Source organism: Lynx rufus, unplaced genomic scaffold (genome assembly GCF_022079265.1).
Source record: "Lynx rufus isolate CCGP_SWC_20201006 ecotype Redwood Valley unplaced genomic scaffold, mLynRuf1.p SCAF_15, whole genome shotgun sequence".
In the NCBI taxonomy this organism is placed as follows: domain Eukaryota; kingdom Metazoa; phylum Chordata; class Mammalia; order Carnivora; family Felidae; genus Lynx; species Lynx rufus.
In genome coordinates, this window is record NW_025814829.1 from 23432348 (window position 1) to 23441187 (window position 8840).

The window sequence follows — 8840 nt, forward strand, 5'->3', positions numbered from 1 at the left end:
ACATCCTGATTCAGTCAGTGCCTCCCTGCCTGACTCTGGACAAAAACCCCTTTACCTCCCCTCTCTCAAATGCTGCTGTGAGTCTCCTATGCAGACACATATGTGAAAGTGTTTTGGGAACTATGGTGCTCTCTACAAACGGAGTTAATCTGGCTTCCCTTGCCTCTGTTGCCCTCCACTGATAGGGGATAGACCCTTCCTCGTACCCTGAGTCTACAAGGCACTGACCACGGTAAACCAACTTCCTTGTGCCGTCCGCCTTTGCTCTGCATGTTCCTTCCACTTGCCACTTTATCTGACAAAAGTGCCCAGGATACCTCTCCAGTGGAGTGTAATCCTCCGGATCCCACTGGGCCCAAAGGCGGAGCAGCCGATCCCAATCCCCACCAATCATAAACTTTTGAACCTTCTCTGACCTCGGGCTCCTGTCACCTGGCTCATACTATTCACTGGTCCTCGTTGATGCCCATCTCTCCTGGTCCCTATCCACTGCCCCCACCCCTTCAGTCACTGGAGATTTGGGCACTGGACTCACAGTCTTCCTTTCTAGCCCATTCCCCATCCACCTCCCAACCTAGCAAAAGTGACCTCTGCCACCCTGGGCCTCTGGTCTCACAGATTAAGTGTCCCACGTTTAGATACAGGCAGAACCCTCTAGGTACCCCCCTCCCCCAGCACTCAATCCCTTCCCTCCCAGACCCTGATCCATTAATTATCGCATCCCTCTCCCATATCCTCAACCTCTCCTCCTCTACCAGCTTCTCTTCCCTGCCATGTTAATTAATGAATTAATTGCTCTATTAATCACTTTCATTCCCAAGGGAATTTGAAGCCATTTACAAAGACACAATCAATCAATTTCAGATAGGTGAAAGAGTGAAGTGTAGGAAATGTACAAAATGAAACCATAAAAGAATTTTCAGAGCACACACATAAATGCTTCCATAATTTTGTTGTGGGAAAGGCCTTTAGATGCCCCACGTCAGAGGCAGAAATTACAAAAGAAAGCACTGATAGACTTGAGTGCATAACAATGAAAATCTCTGTATGAACACAAGAGCCCTTTCAAAAGGTTCAAGCCACCAAGAAACTAAAGATACTTGCAACATATATGGGGGACAAGGAGTTAATACCTTTAAGCACAGGGAATTCTACCAAATCAATAAAAGAAAGCAAATGCCCCACAGAATAAAAAGCAAAAGACTTGAACAAGGAATTCACAAAATAATACATACAATTGGCCAAAACCCAACAAAAAGAAAAGGCCTCCTTAAAATCGAAGAGATGCCCGTTAAATGTTATCATTTCTGCTATCAAATTTACTACCTTTTAGAAAATGCATATTATCCACCATTGGTACAGGGCCACAGGGCTCTCATACACTGCTGTGGGAACAATGCCAGATCTAGAAATGTGTCCTAGGGAAAGGATTGAAAATGTAGGCAAATGATTATGTACGAGGAGGCAAATGCTCAAGTTGACTCTCCAGGGGTAAACGGGCTCTGGGTGAAGACAGAGACAGAGGACATGTGGGCAGAGAAAAGACCACCACGGTATGGCTGGTCCGCCCAAGACCACTAGGGTGGCCCCTTTCACACTGTGGAAAACGCTGTCGGCAACTGCAAGGGATTGTTTCTGGCTGTTGTTGGCCTTGCTCTGACCTTTGACTCTGTGGCCCGGGACCAGTTACAGGCTAAACTGTGAGAAGTCAAGGTAGACCCCTAAACATTGATGGATTTATAGAACTACAGCGCGAAATGACTGAGAGTCAGGGCTTCAGGACTGCCCTACTCACGGATGAAATAATTTCCACTAGGAAGAGAAATACAATGACCTCCTCCTCCTTTCCTCTACTTTGTACCTGAATGACTTGATGCCACTATTGAATGAGCTGAATGTCCTCCAGCAGACAGGGCAAAGCCGTGTGTGTTCAGACGCGCACAACCAGCTTGCCTCCACTCCTCCAGTGGCTGCCCCATCACCTAGGCCCGTAGGACCCCGTCCAAGGCTTCCCTGACTCCTACTTCCTTCCCACCCACCAGGCCACAGTCTGAAAGGACGCTCTTAAGTCACCCTTTGCCTGCCCACCGTCTCCCATACAGGGCGTGCTGCCCTGTCCCCAGCCCCCAGCATGCCAAAGACAGTCCCATTGGAGGGCCTGAGAAGTACTTTCACAAAGAGATCTCAGAATGTGTCAAGTAGGTACTAACAGCAGCTGTGAGAATCTCCATGCTCAGCCTGCAAAATAAGAACAGGATAAAATCTAGCAACTGCTGCCAGGTGGAGAAATAGAGGGTCTTTAAGATAAGAAGGAGCACTATGCTTTAGCCTGGCCTTGAGACTGTAGTGAGAATTCCTCCCCAGTAGCGGTGAGAGCAGATTTACTCTGTCATCCTTCTCCTATCCTGCCATTCCACTAACGATCAGCTACGTGCCTCACTGACAATGCCAAGCAGGACCAAAGGGACAAGAATGGACCCGATTAAAGGTGTGTGTGGTCCCTGACCTGCTGACCTTGGCGTCCAGCGCAGAGCTGAGCCATGCACTGGCCGACTGAGCTGATCAGCTGACCACCCACGACAAGGACCCAAGACCACTGACCCATGACAGCCATACCCCCGAGATTTCAGCGTTCCCATGGTTAATCCCTGCACTGACACGGTGCCACACAGGCCACTTCTGCCTCTCCCCTTGGGCTGAGTCCCCATCAGGGGACCATGGCCACATGAGCGCACCAGACCACCCTTGAGCGCACAGACTACCTCTGTGATGAAACCTAGAGCTGTATCTAGGCTCCACCTGCACCTCTCCTGGGAACCGCTCCCCTACTCACGTTGTAATGCCCAGGGACCCCCCAAGAGCCCAACTCACCTACGTTGTCCCTGAAGCATCCCCAGACTCCCCCAAGCCCTACATCAAGGACTGACCAGAGTTCCAGCCAAGAGAGCCCTAAGGCGGAGAAAGCTGATTCTACTTCACTTGCTAATGGAGCAGATGCAGTTGCTGCTTTCACTGGATCATCATTTTTTCAAAGGCTGATGGAAGAAGATTTAAAAACATTCCTGTGGTAGGTCACAGGAGCCACACCCCTCCCTCTTCACTGCAGTTGGGGCCCTGCTCTCTCCCACACCCCGCCCATGCCCATGACAGCCCTCACCTAGACCAGGAACAGCACCACACAGGATGTAACAACCACTCTCCCAGGTGGGAGCCTAGGAGAATCAGACCACCCTTAGGTCTACAATCAGGTGGTGGAGGAGGGATCCCCAAATACATTGAGCTCTTTTAGCCTGGCAGGAAAGGGGGCACAAAGGAGCCTTCCTGGTTTGCCTTTAGAGTGGGAACTCCCAGGTGCTTCAGTATCCTTACAGAGATCTCAAGGGGACACCCAGCAAATCCCTCTTCCCTAGACAGTATCAGTATCTCTCTTGCATTGAGACATGGTTTCTAACCCTCACAACAACCTTCTAAAGTAGCTTATTATCCCCATTTGCCAGGTCAGGAAAACAAGGCTGAGAAGGTTAAGTCAGCTGCCAAACGACAAACATAGCTAGAGAGCAGTAAAACTGTGATTCAAAAGCAGATGAGCAGGACCCTGAGGCCCAAGGATGGATTCCCTAGACCACAGCTACCAGTGCAAGTCCAGCCTCAGGAGGTACTCCTCAGCCTCCATATCCACACTGTTGTTGCTGTGATTGACAGGTCTGGGCCTTCCAGAGATTGTGGGGGGAGGGTAGAAGGGGGCGTAAATCCAGTTCACAGGGTGGAAAACAGAAAAGGAAATCAGTCACGGGCCTCCGGAGGCCTCCTCCTCCTCTCTTTTTCTCCAGCACTCCTCAGATCTAGCCAGCTACCCTTGTACTGTTCATATCCTGTTTGCCTTTGGTGGTACTAGGGGTCAAGGTGGTCTCAGGGCACTGCCTTGTAAGAGGCTATAGGCAATGAATGCGGCTGGGGAGGGAGATAATGGGCCAAATCCAGCCTGGCCACATGCTTAATATGCCCAGTTGGCAGCAGATGGCATACTTGGGGTAGGTGGGAATTGAGGAGGAAGACTATGGAATTACAAGAGTACAGTAGATGGGAGACCTGGGGAAAAGGGGGGAGAGAGTGCTCATGGGAGGCAGGGTCTTAACTGAGACACATGGACAATAGTATCTCCAATAGTATCTCAAGGGTGAGGCCTCTGTGCAGATGATCTCTGCTGCGGCCCCAAAAGTTATCTACTGGCCATGGCACCCAAGCTGCATTGTTAATGGACCGAGTGATTTGGGAAGCTCCCATACTTGCTCTGGGGCTCAGTTTCTCCTTCTGTCAAATGAGGGGGAAATTCTGCCTCCTTGCTCTCCATAGCTTCATGTCCTAAGGAGGCTGAACGAGGTAGTATCTAGAAAATGTTCAGCCTCCTGGGTAGTACAGGGTTAGCTGTAATGGTTTCCATTTCCTGGTGCTCACTGTCAGACAAAAATGTCCTAGAGAAGCAGGACAACCTATATCTCTTTTGGACAGGCCCTGTTCAAGTACTGGCTGTCAGTACTAATCATCTTTTGTGATACCTTCACAATATATCTGGGGAGGCTCAAGGGCAGAAGGCGAGGAGCTAGGAGTGGAAACAAGGAGACCATTTCTTTCTTATGTGAATGTGTGTGTGCATGCACATGTGGTGCTGGGGAATCCTACCAGATCCCCTACTCCTCAACATGCTCTCTCTTCTTCCTTCCCCTTCTTCCTTCCGCCCTGATCTGCAATTTCATTTAACCTCAGTGAATAGATTCAAGAAGAGGGTCTCACTTGAGACCTTGTTTCTTAGTTCACTCATTCCAGGGATCTCTGTCCTCAATAAATTACATTAGGGAGTTAGTACTCCCCATTACAAAAGCTCGTAGCACTTTCGAAAGGATTCACAGCAAGATCCCTTTGTTCAACAACACACACCTTGGTTGAATACCTTCCACATGCCAGGTGCATTGCCAGGTGCTGTGGCAATCACCATGGCTGAGACCTAGGTTCTGCTCTCAGGGAGCCAACAATCTGGTATGGGGAAGCAGAAACATGCGCAGTCATCACAAGCACACATGCGGTGTGTCAAAAGAGGCAAAACAAAGTGCTATGGGGCTGTGTGTGTATCAGTCTGACAATAAGGTAGAATCAGGGAAGGCTACAAGGAAGAGGCAACAGCAGGGCTGGGGGTTGGTCTGAGATCTGGCAAACAGCAGATTTGATGACTGAACCTCCCATGCCCAGGGGTCTATCCATCAGTGCTCCAACACATACTCTGCTCTTCAGTGTAGTGGTGACAGAATAAACTCTGGAGTCACAGTGTCTAGGTCCAAAGCTTGGCTCTGCCATTTGCTGATGGTGTAGCCTTGGGCAAATTCCATAAACTCGGAGTTTCCTCATTGGTAAAATGAGGCTGAGACTAGGATCTCCTCTTCACTGCTTTGAAGAATAAATTAGTTAATACATGCAGTGCTTAGAACGGAACCTGGCACATAATAAGGACTCAACAAGTATTGTTATTATGATCATAGGGACAAAGGACTTTTTTCCAAGTGTCCTTCCATCCTAGATGCCCAGGGATGGAGGCTGAGCTGCCTGGTTCTTCTGGAGCCTCCAGCAGAGCAAAGGAGATCAGAGACCCTGCCAGGCTTGGATCAAAAACCTGTAGCATTAACAGGAAAAACACTGCCCATGATGGATGCAGTAACACCCACCAGTGGATGGGGTAGGAAACTAGATAGTTTGGAAATTGTGTAATGGAAAGAGTAAAGGCTTCTGAGTCAGGAAGACCCGGGTTCAAATCCCAGATTTGCTACTTCTTGCTATGTGGCTTTAGATAAATTATTCAACTTTTTTGAGCCCAAAGTCCTCATCTGAAATAAGAGGTCATAGAGTTTTGTAAAGGTTAAATGAGAGAATAAAGATAAGGTACTTAGCACGGTGCCTGGCGCATAGTAGGTACCCAAGAAATGGCAAAAATTATGTTAAGGAGAACAGCTGCCCTTCTTCCCAAAAGGGAAGGAGACAAATTCAGACACAGACTGGGACAATCTGATAAATGGCAGGTGAGTCGAGAGGCTGGTGGCATCCAGGGAGAAGTGGCACAGTCCCAGCCACTGAACACAGTGTGTAGCCCTACCCAACATGTACTTCCATTTTGTCCCCCTCTACCTTTTTCAGTCCACACCCCAACTGTCTGTTCTCTCATCCTCACCCTGGGGTCTTGCTTTATTTTTAAATCCAACACTTTTTAATTGCATTTACCGACTGCATGCCAGGCACTGTTCTGTTTTTTAACCTACATTAACTTGCAATTGGCCTACGAGTTGGTGCTATTATATTATCATTCCCACTTCACAGGCAAGTGGCAGCAAAGCACAGAGAGGCTGAGGAATTTGCTCGTAATCACACAGCTGGTAGATGGGAGAGCCAAGATTAAGCACAGACAGTGGAACCAGCCAGTGCCTGTAACTACCCTGCTCTGTTGCTCATCCTACAGCCTCAATCCAGGCCTCACAGCTGACTCCCTTGCACCCCCAACCTCCCAGCTTTTGTCAGCCTTGAATCATTCTGGCCTCAGGCCCCATCAGGACAAACAGAGGCCCCTGGCTCCGCAATGCTCTGTAAACCCCAGAGCCAGGAAGTAATTTTGGCCTATAAATATTTCACTCTAGCTCGGAATGTGGGGAGAGCTTAAGCGCCAGTTCCCTCAGATCTGCGGGGTCAGAGGCGGGATGAGGGGAGGGAAGGCGGGCACTGTATTCAACGGTCCCTTCCAGGTCTGGAGGACTAGCCAGGCTGCAGATTCCCAGCCAAGACTCTCTGCCGCCCTTTCTGCCCTTGAGACTCCCGCAGAGGTGGCGGAGTGGGCGGGGCGCGCGCTGTGCGCGGGGCGGCGGCCGTGGTGCTGATAGGACAGCTCCTCCTGCAGTGGCCCCGTTAAAGGAGCCGCGTCTGCGCTTTGTGAATGTGGTTAGGATGCCCATTTCAAAAAGTCAGAACATTTTAACCACAGCATCAAAAGGGTGGATATGGAAGACGAGAAGAGAAGAGAAGAGAAAAAAGGGGGTGCTTGGGTGACTCAATCGGTCAAGTATCCCACTCTTGATTATAACTCGGGTCATGATCTCACGTTTGTGAGTTCGAGCCCGGCGACCGGATCTGTGCTGACAGCCTGCTTGGAATTCTCTCTCTCACTCTTTTTCTGCTCACTCCCTGCTCATATGCGCTCTCTCACAAAATAAACATTAAAAAAATTTTTTTAGGGGCGCCTGGGTGGCGCAGTCGGTTAAGCGTCCGACTTCAGCCAGGTCACGATCTCGCGGTCCGTGAGTTCGAGCCCCGCGTCAGGCTCTGGGCTGATGGCTCAGAGCCTGGAGCCTGTTTCCGATTCTGTGTCTCCCTCTCTCTCTGCCCCTCCCCCGTTCATGCTCTGTCTCTCTCTGTCCCAAAAATAAAAAAAAAAAAATTTTTTTTTAATAAAAAATAAAAGAGAAGAAAAATGAAAGAGAAAAAAAAGAAATGGAGGAAGGAAGGAAAGGAAGGAAGGGAGAGAGGGAGGGAGGGAGGAAGAAAGGGAGGAAGGAAAAGCAAAAAAAAATGTCTGGGAAGTGGGACTCTGGGTGCTGGTCAGATGACTCCATCATGAGCTGAGTGAATTTGGGCAAATGATTTATCTTCCCTGGTTTGTTACTGAAAGGCTGAAACATAAGGAGGAAAAACTTGGCTTCTCAGGAAGAGGGAAAGATGGTTAAAGTTTGCAGTATCTCTAGACTCAAGCACTGAGGTACAGATGCTGCACAGTAGAGGGTAGTGGTTAAGAACATAGGACCTGGAGCATCTTCCCAACACCCCACCCCCATGCAAAGCTAGCTTCCACTGCAGTTTCCTAGCTTGTGGTCCTGAGCAAGCTATTTAGCCTCCCTGGTCTGCTTCCTCATCTGTAAAATAGGAATGATAATAATAACAATATCTATATACGTCGTTATAAAAATTCAGTGAGTTATTATAGGAAAATCATTAAGACAGTGCCTGGCTCATACAAACCCATAAAAATCACTGAATAAATGTTAGTTATTAAGTCAACTAGAGCATCAGCACAGCATGTATCTCCCTTCTCTGTTCTACTCACATGTCCCACTGGCATCTTTTGTCACAGACAGTCAGAACAACATAAATGTTATCACATATATTTCCCTCTAACCTAAATTTCTATTTCCTCATTTGAGTATGAGTAGGACAGAGTTTACATGGGATTGGGGTAGGGAGGATAAACAAAGTTGGAGAATTTTCCAAAATAAACTGTGGCAGGGACTAGTGAGAGACATGGGGAAACCTCTCTCGCGGGGCCCCTTCTGAGGTTGAGGCAGTCTTGACAGCAGGAGGGTGGCTTAGGGGCAACGTCTTCAGAGGCAGCAGGTGGACAGGATGACTCTCAGGGATCCACACACTACAGACAAAACTGGACTCACGCAGGCCTCTATGCAAGATTTCTTCCTCTACCTGCCACGTACTGTCTTCTGTCCTTGAAAGCCTGACTGGCTCCTCCCAGGGCCAAACCTCAGCTTGGAGGCCCAGCCTGGTCCATGGAGGCTGAACACTTCAGGGAACAGAGACCTGTGTCCTCCTATGCCCCAGCAAAGAGGTGACTTGTGTTGCCTCACCTCTCGGCCAAGTATCACATATATAGTGTCATGCTCACACACACATACACCCACTCACCCACACCTGCCCACATCCACATACTGATGGTCACTCACACCGACCCATATCCACACACTGATACACACACACACACACGTCTGTAGCTTCAGTCTGTCTTCCTCTCCCTGTCCCTTCCC